General features: G+C 41.5%; 1 protein-coding gene across 4 annotated transcripts in view; it reads left to right on the plus strand.

The window, feature by feature from the left end:
- Positions 1-6,516: 6,516 nt before the first annotated feature.
- The window catches only part of ZNF143 (zinc finger protein 143), a 35,187-nt gene continuing 28,393 nt past the window's right edge, over positions 6,517-13,310 (plus strand). For 3 of the 4 annotated variants that reach the window (XM_059708856.1, XM_059708860.1, XM_059708859.1), the window contains exon 1: positions 6,517-6,645. The gene's annotated coding sequence lies outside the window, so the exon portion shown is untranslated. Of the gene's footprint in view, positions 6,646-8,756; positions 9,947-13,310 lie in introns of those variants that run through there. The other variant, XM_059708857.1, reaches the window with a different exon arrangement.

Below are 13,310 nucleotides of genomic sequence, written 5' to 3' on the forward strand. Positions count from 1 at the left end.
GCCGCCATTTTGCAGTGAAATGACTATCAATTTGCATATTCCATCTTTATTAGATAGGCTAGTTCCACGGCCTGGTAAATATACTAAAAACTACTTAAGTGCCCACTTATAAGAGGGTAAATTTTTTTTAAAATATATTTTATTGATTTTTTTACAGAGAGGAAGGGAGCGGGATAGAGAGTTAGAAACATCGACCAGGTGCCTCCTGCACACCCCCTACTGGGGATGTGCACGCAACCTAGGTATATGCTCTTGACCGGAATCAAACCTGGGACCTTTCAGTCCGCAGGCCGATGCTCTATCCACTGAGCCAAACCGGTTAGGGCAAGAGGGTAAATTTTATAGTATATGAGTATCTCAATTTTTAGTTTTGTTTAGAGCAAGTCTCAAATTTGGTTACAGTTCTCTAAAATGTAATATGAATTGTTTTATACAAATTAATAGTTTTATTCATGTTTATGTATCTGTCACCAAATTAGGGGGGAAATAGTCTTGTTTTTTAATTCTCATTACCCTATCAAACATATTTTTATTGATTTCAGAGAGAAAAGGAGAGGTAGAGATAGAAACATCAACAATGATAGAGGCTGCCTCCTGCAAGCCCCACACTGGGGATTGGGCATGTGCCCTGACGGTGAATCGAACTGTGACCTCCTGGTTCATAGGTCAACTTTCAACCACTGAGCTGCTGGCCTGGCCTATTAAGTCTTTCAATGTACTGCAAACCTTCCCCTCTCCCCCCAATTACAGCACTTACTGTTTTTCTATAAAACAATATCAGTCCTATTGCTTATTTGGAGATATGAGATTTAGCACAAAAACAAAAATGTTCTTTGTTTCAAGAGTATGAGAAAAATGTTAAAAACAGTGGCTTCATTTATGTATTATGCACTATTTAACTCTACTGCCTAAATACTGTAGAAACTTGGTTTTCCTTGTTTGAGATGCTCTACTTTAGATTTAAATAAATGTAATTAGACGCCAAAATGAAGGTAGAATTTTGTGGAGGTAGCCAGTTTCAAAGGGACACCTGGAATCTTCAGGGGCTTCGCAAGATTTACAATTTGTAAATTAAATTAAGAGTATATTTCCCTTATTTTGCCACTAAAATAAACCAATACACATTAACCACAATTAAATTTGGAGAACAGTACTGGGTGATTTTTCAAAGGTAGAATGAATGGGAGGGTTAACAAGTGGTCCAAGGGTAGAGTTGGTAAAATGGAAAACTTGCACTCATACTGGAATTATATCAGCTTGAAATAAGGGGAATCATGCAATTAGCCACTAAAAAAACATTACCAGTTCTAGTATAGCAATGCTTGTCATCATCTATACAGAGAACCGTTTATCTGAGATTGGAAAGGAGCATTTTAACCTAATCATACACTTCCATAATATATTCTAATTTTAACTAAGCCCTGATTAATGCTTTCAGTATATAAGCTTGATGAGATTAACTGAATGAGTTTAGTCTACAGGCCAAGGACTCCCAGGAGCCCTATGAAACTACAAACTTTTTAGCATAGTTTTCATCAGCATCTCAAAGGGGCTGTATCAAAGTGCTTAAGAATTGCTATAGAGGCCATTAAAGTGAAAACTGAAGGAAGATGGGCTAACATTTATTAAGTACAAACTTAGTGTCTTGTCAATTAAAGTCAAACCTGGTTTCTCAAACATTTCCCACCTGGAACAATTCCATTCTCGACCAAGTTGTTGACAGAAAAAATGTCTCAGGTGTCAATGAAAACTTGTTTTCGACCTGATAACCTTTTCATGCTGATATGTCAGCATGACAAGCGTTGTCTCCAGGCAACAAAGAAGAGATGCTTTTGTTGCAGATGAAATCGATTATTAGCACAATTATAAAACATAAAGAGTGCTAATGTTGCTAAGGGTGTGAAAGTGTTCACAAAACAACAATCACTGGCAATTTAATAGGTAGCAAAACTGTTGTTGATTTGATAAATGAAAAGTGGTTAGCCAGGGATAATATTTTGGAAGCAGTGATATATGAAAATTTTGTTTAAGGCTAGTAGGGAGTGGTTTGATAAATTTAAGAAAAGAAGTGTTTATTTATAGATTAAACAGTACATAAGAAAGGTTAAAACAAGGAATCATTTGGAGGTCTTGAAAGGATTAATTCAATTTACATTATTTCTAATGGGGAAAATGATTAGTTTTCAAATAAATCACTTCTTGAACAGCCTTCCCAAACGAATTAAGTTCGAAAACTGAAGTTCCATTGTACTTGAGCGTATCTCTGATAGGCACTGAGCTGCATTTGTTCACCTGCATTCTCAGATATCCTGCCAATCACACCATGCCTAAGTGGTTTTATCTTACAGAAGAGGCAACAGGTTCTGAGACAAGTGATACACTTACAGCCACATCTACCTATGCAGAGCAAGCTACTAGTTTGGTTTAAAATTCTTGAGTGTTCACTCATATGTGGAATCTAATTAACAAAATAAACTGATGAACAGAGTAGATTCAGAAACATGGAAGCATGGGACAGAGTGGGGGAATCTCAGAGGGAAGGCAGGGGAGGATGGGAGGTGATCAACCAAAGAACTTGTATGCATATATGAATAGCCCATGGACACAGACAATAGGGTGGTGAAGGCATGAGGCGGAGGTGGGCTGAAAGGGATCAATGGGAGAAAGAAGGGGACATATATAATACTTTCAGAAATAAAGATTTTAATTAAAATTCTTGAGTGTTTAAAAATCTACAAATCCATGATTTCAAAATATTCAAATTTATTGCAAAAATAATTTAATAAACCCAAGTAATCCCAGAGATACTTTTAAGGATTTAATGCATTTATTTTTTCTACACATACTAGAGGCCTGGTTCACGAAATTCATACACGGGTAGGGTCCCTAGGCCTGTCCAGTGATCAGGGCTGATTGAGGCTTTCTGGCTGCCAGCCGGGGCCTTCCTTCCCCAGCTGCTGGCTGCCGGCCAGGGCCTTCCTTCGCTTGGCTCCGTCCTCTGGTGGTCAGCGCAAGTCATATAGAGCAATCGAACTCCCGAGGGGACACAGCATGTTAGCCTTTTATATAGATAACTAGAGGCCTGGTGCACAAAATTTGTGAACTGGAGGGGAGGGGTGCTGTCCCTTAGCCTGACCTGCGCCCTCTTGTAGTCTGGGAGCCCTCGGGGGATGTCCAACTGCAGCGGAGGCTGGAGATGCTCCCACCACCACCCCACCACCACCCCACCACCACTGTGCCGGCCAGCTGTGAGCCTAGCTTCTGGCTGGGCGGCACACCCCCTGTGGGAGCATACTGACCACCAGGGGGCAGCTCTTACATTGAGCATCTGCCCCCTGGTGGTCAGTGCATGTCATAGGGACCGGTTGTTCTGCCGTTCGGTCAATCTGCATATTATCCTTTATAGGATAATACTTTAATAGTTATCATGGTAGAAATGTGCCAAATTCAACCAATTCTCCAGAAAGTTTTGTTACTGAAATGTTCTTAAAGACATGATGGTAATAGTGTTTAAAGCAGGCTAGTGATAAATTAGCCTACTGAGAAAATTGACCAAACGGTCCAGCTTTATTTAAGAGCCTGGACTCACATTGGTAGGAAGTGAAATATTTCCAAGCCATTAAATCAAGATATAAGGGACAGGAAGTGATTTGGGGAAAATATGAAGCTTATGAATCACCCTGAATACTTTGTACATTTGAACTCTATAGTCACTGGTAAGTACTGTTAACACAAAGTTCCATTGCCTGTGACAAAATCAGAATTAAGATTTCTCTCTGAATCAGATTAGAATTACAGCATCCTATCCACCACCACCACTTAATTTTTACAACTCAGTTCTGGGGATACAAAGATGTCCTGTAAGAAACAGACTCATAAAAAAAAAGAAAGAAAAAAAGAAACAGACCCATAGCCCGGCTGCAGTGGCTCAGTGGTTGAGCATCTGTCTATGAACCAAGAGGTCACAGTTCAATTCCTGGTCAGGACACCCGGGGTTGTGGACTTGATCCCCTATGTGGGGTATGCAGGAGGCAGCCGATCAATGATTCTCTCTCATCATTGATGTTTCTCTCTCTCTCTCCCTCTCCCTTCCTCTCTGAAATCATTTTTTAAAAAAAGAAAAAGACTCATAGAAATAGAACAGATTCATGTTGCCATAAGGGAAAGGGGTTGAGGGATGCTGTAAAAGGTGGGAGGGATTGAGTACAAACTGGTAGTTACATAACAGTCATGAGGATGTCAAATACAGCATAGCAAATATAGTCAATAATAAATATAGCAATAACTATGCATGCTGCCAGTTGGGTAATGTAAATACCAGGAAAAACACTGTAAAGTATGATTGGCTAACCACTATGCTGTACACCTGAAACTAATACAAAATAATACTGAATGTAAACTGTAATTTTAAATTTTTTAAAAAGAGGGACTAAAAGAAAAAATAAATGTCCTGTGACTGCAATCTGCAATTAAAGGGTAATATAAAAATTATTAGTGTTTTAAGGAATAGTCTATAGGCATGGGACTATTAATAAATAGCTGAACTGCATCAAATATTCTGATCCCTTTAATAACATTTCTTTTTTAACATTGATTTGTTGCTCCACACTTAGTTATGCATTCATTGGTAGCTTCTTGTATGTGCCCTGATGGGGGATGGAATAGGCAATCTTAGTGTTATCAGAACACTATCCAACTGAGCTACCCGGCCCCCACCAGGGTTTAATAACATTTCTGATTACCAAATACAGTTATAACACCTGGAAGGCTCAGAAAATATAAATTAAAACACTTTTTTTAAAAGTACACCTTGTTTTTCATTTGAATTCTTATATTGTACTCCTGTATGACAAAAGGAATCTATGCATTGGGTATGAGCTGTTTTAAATGAGTCAATTCCTCCAGTTTAAATAACCTAATCCAATTTTTGTCACATTTTTCATTTTCATAAGGGAGTAAAAAAAAAAAAAAATAACTTCTTTCAATGTCTAAGTAATAGTATTCAAACGAAACTCAAAAATCCCTATTTTCCTTCGAATGGCGTTTGGGCATCAATTATGCCCCCCACGCTCCACCAAGAAATAAGGTACCGGTTAAATTCTCAAACTAGGCTCCACTGTCAATCAAGACATTTAAATTATCCTCACTTAGCTATTTTTAACTTCCTTTAGATTTACCCTTTTGGCCACTTCATAACCATCTGAAATGCCTGACACCACGTCTAACATCATCCGGCTCTCTCCAATCTTTGCAGGCAGAACGCGCACCTCCGGTAACGGGGGCCTTCGCATCCTCGTAACTCAATTCTGCACCTGAATGCCGACGTAACAAACCTCGAGTCTGTGCACTTTCATCCCATTTTAACTCAGCCTGGCTGCCAAAGCAAATGAACTTCCTACATACTCCAAAATTGGCTAGTATTTTCGATAGTTTTTGTGTTTTTGGTGGTTTGTGTTTTTTTTTTTTAGATCCTCACCCGAGGATACGTTTTAGAGAGAGGGAGGGAGAAGGAGAGAAACAACTGATCGGTTGCCTCCGGTAGGCGCCGGGCACTGACCGGGAACCAAACCCGCAACCTTTTGGTGAACCGGGGTCCAGGACGCTCCAACCGAGCCACCCGGGCAGTTTAAATTGGGGTGGAGACCTACAAATCACTGCCTAAACCTAACACGATGCATTCACTCTCACTACGTTCAGGGAACCCGAGGCAATGCTTTCCTTTAATTCGCGACACATACAAAAGATAAAGTGAAAACGGAGCATTACGGACGACTTCAAATCCTGAACCTGAACAACACGGGAGCGATCAAAGATCCGCAGTATCTCCCAACGAAGTCCCAAACCATCCCCGGCTGCCAAGCTCCTCCGACGCTTCGGCAGGGGTAGGAGGCTCACCCTCCCGCCGGACTGTCGATGCCCCAGAGACTGGACAGGCGCGGAGAGGGTTGGCAGTCGCAGACTGGCATACGGCAGCTCTCAGAAAGCAAAGCCCTCATCCAGGCCCAAAGGCCTCAGCTGACACCGAGAGCCCCCAGGGAGCTGCTAGGCATCCATCCCATCCTGTCCTATCCCTCCCAACCCCTTCCCTCCCAACCGGGCGATGCTCGGCAATCGCTAGGCAAAGCGCAACCCGTCCCCAGAACGTGCTCCAGTAAGCCCACCGGGAGAGCCCAGATCACCGGCCAGCCCCTGTGGGGAACATGGCGTCAGTCACCCCTTCTCCCTCCCGGCTAGTCACAAGGACCAGCCTCCCTCCCTCGCTACAAAATGGCGCCTCCCGCTGGGGCCCCGGAATCTGCATAATTCACTTGCCAGCGAGGCGGTGCCGATCTGGGATGAGCGGTTCTGCTAACCACTCAGACACAGGAACTTCGATTCCGCATTTCAGGCAAGCCACTCCGGCACTGCTCTGACGGCCTGACGTCACCAAAATGGGGCGGGGATAAGCTGGTCTCTCGCGTCGCCTAAATTTGAGCCAATGGCAAGCAGGAGCTGCCTCACGAGTGACGCAGTGTCAGCCCAATGGAAGCTGGGGGCGGGCTTCAGACTGGGTATGCGTGTTGCCGGGTTTGGGGGCCGGGCGGCTGTTTCCTGTCCTGGTGCATGGTGGTCGGACGAAGGAATTGTTGGAAAATTTTCTCGGAGGTTCGTATATAAATGTGTTTTTACCCAGTGTGCATTATTCTCCGCCCGGCCGCCGCCCTTAGCGCAGTGGCGCGGGCCCGCTCGGGCCCCGGGCCTGACTCCGGCTGCTCAGCCTCTGCCGAAGGCCCTTCTGATTTCACGGCCGGCCGCGGCACCGGCGCCCGGGCAGAAGCGGAGTTTATTAATAACCCGCGGCCGCCACTCTCAGGCGGCGGACCTTTTCTCGCCGAGGACGCCACCCCTCCCCCCCGTTGTCTTTGCGCGCCGCGCCCCGCCTGTTCCCCTCGGGGGACCGCCGCGGAGAGGGACGGGAGGGTGGAGACCTCTGGAGCCTGGCGGCGCCTTTCGGCCGGAGCTCCACGCGGAGCGGGTCCCCAGGCGCTCCCGCGGCGAGGCTCCGCCAGCTGGGACGGCGGGCCGCGGGCCGCACCGGGCCCCAGCTGTGGGGCCGGCGGCGGGACCGGCCGTGGGCCCGCTCGGACCCCGCCTGAACGTCGCACCTAGAATTTCCTCCCACCTAGATCGTGGGCAGATTGATTGTTTTTCTCAGTTAAATAAAAAAGATATTTGGGTCACTGAGGCCTCGCACCGAATATTAGAAATTGTCAATTTTACCATTCCTCCTTTTTGTCGGTTTTGGCCAAAGAGTGAACGAGTCCTTGTTGCTTTGTAACATGTTATTGTGGAACGTGAACCAATTTATTCCCTCCTCTTACAGTATTTTAAACGTTCTTCCCCCAACCCACCCCCTCGGAATTAACGAAGTTAAGCAACAACAACAACAAAACAAAAAAAAAATAGGGGAAAAGAATACCATTGCTAAACCCATTATATATTTAAAATGAATTTAAGCCTTTGCTTTGGAAGTGTCTAATCAGCTGGTATAATCATTGTGGGATGTGGTGGAAAATTGTAGGTTGGAGATTGTGGTGAGCTTTGTCCTGCATCTTACTAAAAGATAAGTGGTTTGGCTGTAGTTGACAAAAATCTGTGCAATACTTAGTATTTCATTAAGTGTTTAGATGATAAGATGATCATCCAAACCCTGATGAGATGATCAGATTTGCAACTAATTCAGGCGTATGTTGGAAATTACCTAGCCTCTCCCACTTTTTAAAAATAGCTTTATATAATTTTTTTATATAATAGCTTTTAATATAATTTTTATAGAATAGTTTTATATAATTCACATACCTTACAATTCACCCATTTAAAGTGTAATTACGTTGGTTTGGTATATTGAGAGTTATGCCAACCCATCACCACCATCAATTTTATAACATGTTCTCTCCAAAAAGAAACTACCCATTAAGTTACTCCCGGTTCCCTTTAATCCTCCCACCCGCCCCTTCCCCAACCGCTCATCTACAGATTTGTCTATTTTGAACATTTCATATTAATCTCCAGTATGTGAGCCTTTTTGATTGACTTTATCTTAGAATAGTATCTGCAAGTTTCCTTCATGTTACAGCATTATTGATGCTTCATTTCTTTCATGTATGGACATAGCATGTTCTATTTACCCATCATCTGTTGATGGCTATATAGATTGTTTCCACCATTTGTCTGTTATATGTAATGTTGCTATGAATATTCTGTACAAGTTTTTGTGTGGACATATTTTCATTTTTCTTGGAGATTATATATACATGCACATATACCTAGAAGTAGAATTTCTTGATCATATAGTTGGTAGCTACCAGTATATTTAACCTTTTGAGAAACTGTCAAATTGTTTTCTGAAGTATGAGAGTTCCCATTTCTTCATATCCTTGCCAATACTTGTTATTATTATCAGTCTCTCTGATAAGTAGCCATTTTAGTGGGAATGAAGTGGTATCTCTTAGGGATTTTGATTTGCATTTCCCAATGGCTTATGGTATTGAGCATTTTTTTCATGTGTTTATTGGCCATTTATATATCTTTTTTTATTATTGATTTTTTACAGAGAGGAAGGGAGAGAGATAGAGAGTTAGAAACATCGATGAGAGAGAAACATCAATCAGCTGCCTCCTGCACATCTCCCACTGGGGATGTGCCCGCAACCCAGGTACATGCCCTTGACTGGAATCGAACCTGGGATCTTTCAGTCCGCAGGCCGAGGCTCTATCCACTGAGCCAAACCGGTTTCGGCCATTTGTATATCTTTGGAGAAATGTTGAGTTTGGTCCTTTCTCCTTTTTTAAAATTGGATTGCTTGTCTATTACTGAGTTGTAAGAGGTCTTTATATAAAAGTCCCTTACCAGATACAAGATTTGCAAAATGTTCATAGCCCTTGGCTGCAAGTGGAGATATTGCTGTGAAGTGAGGATTCATTGTGCTCCTCATAGAAAGATGACCTACCTGGCTTGGGGAATTGTACCTCAACTATTACTTAAGCTGTACCTCTACTATAATTATTTATAATGTACATGCAGTTTATGATTATGTGAGGAGAATTTTCTGAGTCCTGAGGTTTTCATCATTACTCAGTTTTGACATTTTTAATCTAATTTTTGCTTTTTTTGTTTTAACCTGAGGTTTCACTTAGTTCTGAGTCTTTTTGCTCCTTGCTTTATTTTAGGACAGTGATTTTTTAAGATTCGGGTTGCATGTGTCATTGCTCCTTTTTATGCTTAATTTGTGAGACAGTATTTTAAACTTTATGTGGTCCTGCCTGGGTAGCTCAGTTGGTTAGAGCTTCTTCCCCATACGTTAAGGTTGTGGGTTCAATCCCCAATCAAAGCACATACAAGAATCAACCAGTAAATGCATAAATAAATGGAACAAGTCAATGTGTTTCTCTCACTCGCTTTCTCTTTTCTTCTTTCTCAAATCAATAAAATTTTTTAAAAATAACAAACTTTCTTATACTGTCAACCAAAGTTATTTTGTTTTTTAAGATGGATTTAGACTGAGAAATTGCCCTCATAGAAAAGAAAATTTTGAAAACAATAATAAACTTTTCTCCATACTTTTCCATGGATCTAATCCCATTTTAAAACTGGTATAGTGGGAACTCTGCACCCTGTGGAAATAATTTGTCATTAATGTGTAGACATGGGCACTTAACTCCAAACTATGTTTGTTGTACTTAAAATACCACTTTACTCAGCACTTAACTTTGACTAGGCACTAAATTGAATAATTTATTGAGTGGTTTACAAATGTACATAAATGTATTACCTTCCCTATAAACTTAAGTCAAGTACTGGAGTTATCCCTATTTTGCAAGTGAGTCAACTGAGGTGAGAGTGACTTGTCCAGCTATTACACAGCAGAGCTGTGACTTGAAGAAAGCCCAGTCTATCAACCTACCAGGTACCCACCTCTTTAACTTTTAAAATACAATCTGTATTTCCTAGAATGATATGGTATTTTGAGTACTATACTTAATATGCCATAGCATGTATGTTAATGTGCTATTTGTACACATTTTTAAGTTAAATAATAATGAAAGCATTTGGCCTAGTATTATAAACACAGAGATTTATAAAATATGAAGTAATGGTCACAAGAAATTGGAATCATTAAAATGAATGAAACTTTATACATGCTATATTCACATAATACAGTGGCATATTGTGAAAAGTGAGACGCAATGAAAAGAGTATTGGAATAAAAAAAGACCTAATTTTTAATCCCATCAAGTTAATAGAGGACAATTTTAAAGCACTCTGCAACATGAGATATGTTAAACCCATTAGATATTTATTGAACATATAATCTTAGGAGTCAAAATTCCAGAGACTCAGAGGACACAGCACATACTTAGAAGGTATAGTCTAACGGGCAGAATGGATCAGGTAGTGAGGGGCTAGTGACAATTAAGGCTGTTCCCTGTGTTTGGACTGCCCTTTATACTCTTCTACCCCTAGGAAATGCTTATTTAAGTTTTTATGCCCAAACGTATATGTCCTAGTCTTTGTATCCCTGAGGCAAAGCTAGGTGTTGCTTTCTCTATTAATGCTTCTTTTTGTTTATAATAACTACTTTTAGTTTTTAAAATCATAGACATTATCATGGTGAAATTTTTTTTTTTAATTAAATCTTTATTGTTCAGATTATTACATTTGTTCCTTTTTTTCCCCCCCCATAACTCCCCTCCTCCCAGTTCCCGCCCCACCCTCCGCCCTCACTCCCCACCCACTGTCCTCATCCATAGGTGCACGATTTTTGTCCAGTCTCTTCCCACATCTCCCACACCCCTTTCCCCCCCAAGAATAGTCAGTCCATTCCCTTTCTATGTCCCTGATTCTATTATAATCAACAGTTTATTCTGTTCATCAGATTATTTATTCACTTGATTCTTAGATTCACTTGTTGATAGATGCATATTTGTTGTTCATAATTTGTATCTTTACCTTCTTCTTCCTCTTCCTCTTCTTAAAGGATACCTTTCAGCATTTCATATAATCCTGGTTTGGTGGTGATGAACTCCTTTAGCTTTTCCTTATCTGTGAAGCTCTTTATCTGACCTTCAATTCTGAATGATAGCTTTGCTGGATAAAGTAATCTTGGTTGTAGGTTCTTGGTATTCATCACTTTGAATATTTCTTGCCACTCCCTTCTGGCCTGCAAAGTTTCTGTTGAGAAATCAGCTGACAGTCGTATGGGTATTCCCTTGTAGGTAACTGAGTTTCTTTCTCTTGCTGTTTTTAAGATTCTCTCTTTATCTTTTGCTCTTGGCATTTTAATTATGATGTGTCTTGGTGTGGTCCTCTTTGGATTCCTTTTGTTTGGGGTTCTCCGCGCTTCTTGGACCTGTAAGTCCATTTCTTTCACCAGGTGGGGGAAGTTTTCTGTCATTATTTCTTCAAATAGGTTTTCAATATCTTGCTCTCTCTCATCTTCTGGCACCCCTATAATTCTGATGTTGGTACGCTTGAAGCTGTCCCAGAGGCTCCTTACACTATCCTCGCATTTTTGGATTCTTTTTTCATTTTGCTTTTCCGGTTGGATGTTTTTTGCTTCCTCGCATTTCAAATCATTGACTTGATTCTTGCGCTCCTCTGGTCTGCTGTCGGGCGTCTGTATAATATTCGTTATTTCAGTCCGTGTGTGCTTAATTTCTAGTTGGTTCCCCAATATAAGATCGAGGGTCTTATTAGTTTTCGTGTAGAGCTCATTAAGTTTATCGGCAGCTTCTAAACAGTTCTTGAGAGACCTTAAAAGTGTGGTTCTGAACTCTATTTCTTCCATTGACAATTTTGTCCTGTTTCTTTGTCTCCGCATTTTGTTATGCTTCCTTGGTGCACCCCCTAGTGGTCTTTGTTCGCAGTCTTATAGATAAATCTTGATTGCTGTAGCTAATTCCAGGGAGGGTTTGACCTCCAGGCCAAGTGGCTATGAGATTCAGCTGTGTCAGCAGTGAGAGAACTTCTGTCCTCTAGGGAGGTGCTAATCTAGCCTTTGCCTGAGGCTATCCGGCAAATGCCTCTGTGCCGGGCTTGGGCAGGGCGGGTCGAACAGGATCAACAGGGTGGGCCGGAGAGAGCAGTTATGGCGGCTCTCAGTCCTGTCCCCAGGGGCTCTGCCTCTCTGAGTCCCAGCACCCGCTGCAAAGCTCGGAGAGAAAGCTGCACTCGCTCTGACCGAAACCAGACAGTCCCGCTTCTCTCGTTTGAGTCTGGGTCCCTAAAGACTCGCCCGGATCTGGAGCTCAGAGTCTGCGACTCCTTCCCGATTGAAAACAACAACCGCGCCCTCCGCCGCCAGCCCGCTCCGCGCACTCCGCACCTCAGAATTTGACTTCAGCACTGCGCCTCCTCTGAGTGTCCGTATGCGTTTCTCTTTCCTCCTAGTTGTAGGACTTCCACTCAGCCAGCGCCCCTGTGGTTCTGGGTGATGTCCCTTCCGTTTTTTGGTTTCACTTTTGAAGTAGTTGTTCAAAGCAGCAAACTCCGGCGTTAACCTATGCCGCCATCTTGGTTCTCCCTGAAATTTTTTTTTTAACTTACAGAAGATATACAGTAAATAGTGAGTCCTTTCCCCACTCACCTTCAGTCTCCTAGTCCCATTTCTGGGAGGTAACCACTTGTATTTTTAAATGTAGATATTTATATATTTAAAAAAAAACAACACACATGAATTCTTAGTTACGGGGAAATAACAAACTTTCCTCTATCCTCAAAGTTCTTCGGGCTGGTCGAATCAAACAGACATGATACAGATTAGCAAGAGAAAAATAACCAAATTTAATACATACCCCCCCCAAATATGAAAGAGTCAGAAACCCCCACATGATTGTGGTTCAGAGAGAGGAAGGGGAATTGAGGTATATAAGATACCCTGAGCTAGGAATGAGATCATGTACCTTGGGAGCTTCAAAGAGTTATTGCAGAATGATAAGAACACGTGTATTTTATAGAAGTTTGTATTTGCCAGCAATTTGTGTCCAGGAAATAGTTGTTTCTTCATCTTTCAGTTGGTATAGATTTTTTTTTCCATTAGGATCAAAACTATAGATACTAAAGCCTTTCTGGAGAAATTTAATAGTTGACCAGCTTTCAGACAACAGAGAACTTTTATTTATTTCAGATATGTGAGCTACCTATTGATGCTATATATTAGAGTTATTTGGAGATTTGTAAATGAAAGAAAAGGACAAATGCTTACGTTATGATAAAAACTTAGACTTTTATTTTGAGAGTACATTTATTAAAACTGAGGACAGTGAAACAAA

The sequence above is a fragment of the Myotis daubentonii genome, chromosome 9, assembly GCF_963259705.1.
Source record: "Myotis daubentonii chromosome 9, mMyoDau2.1, whole genome shotgun sequence".
Lineage (NCBI taxonomy): Eukaryota > Metazoa > Chordata > Mammalia > Chiroptera > Vespertilionidae > Myotis > Myotis daubentonii.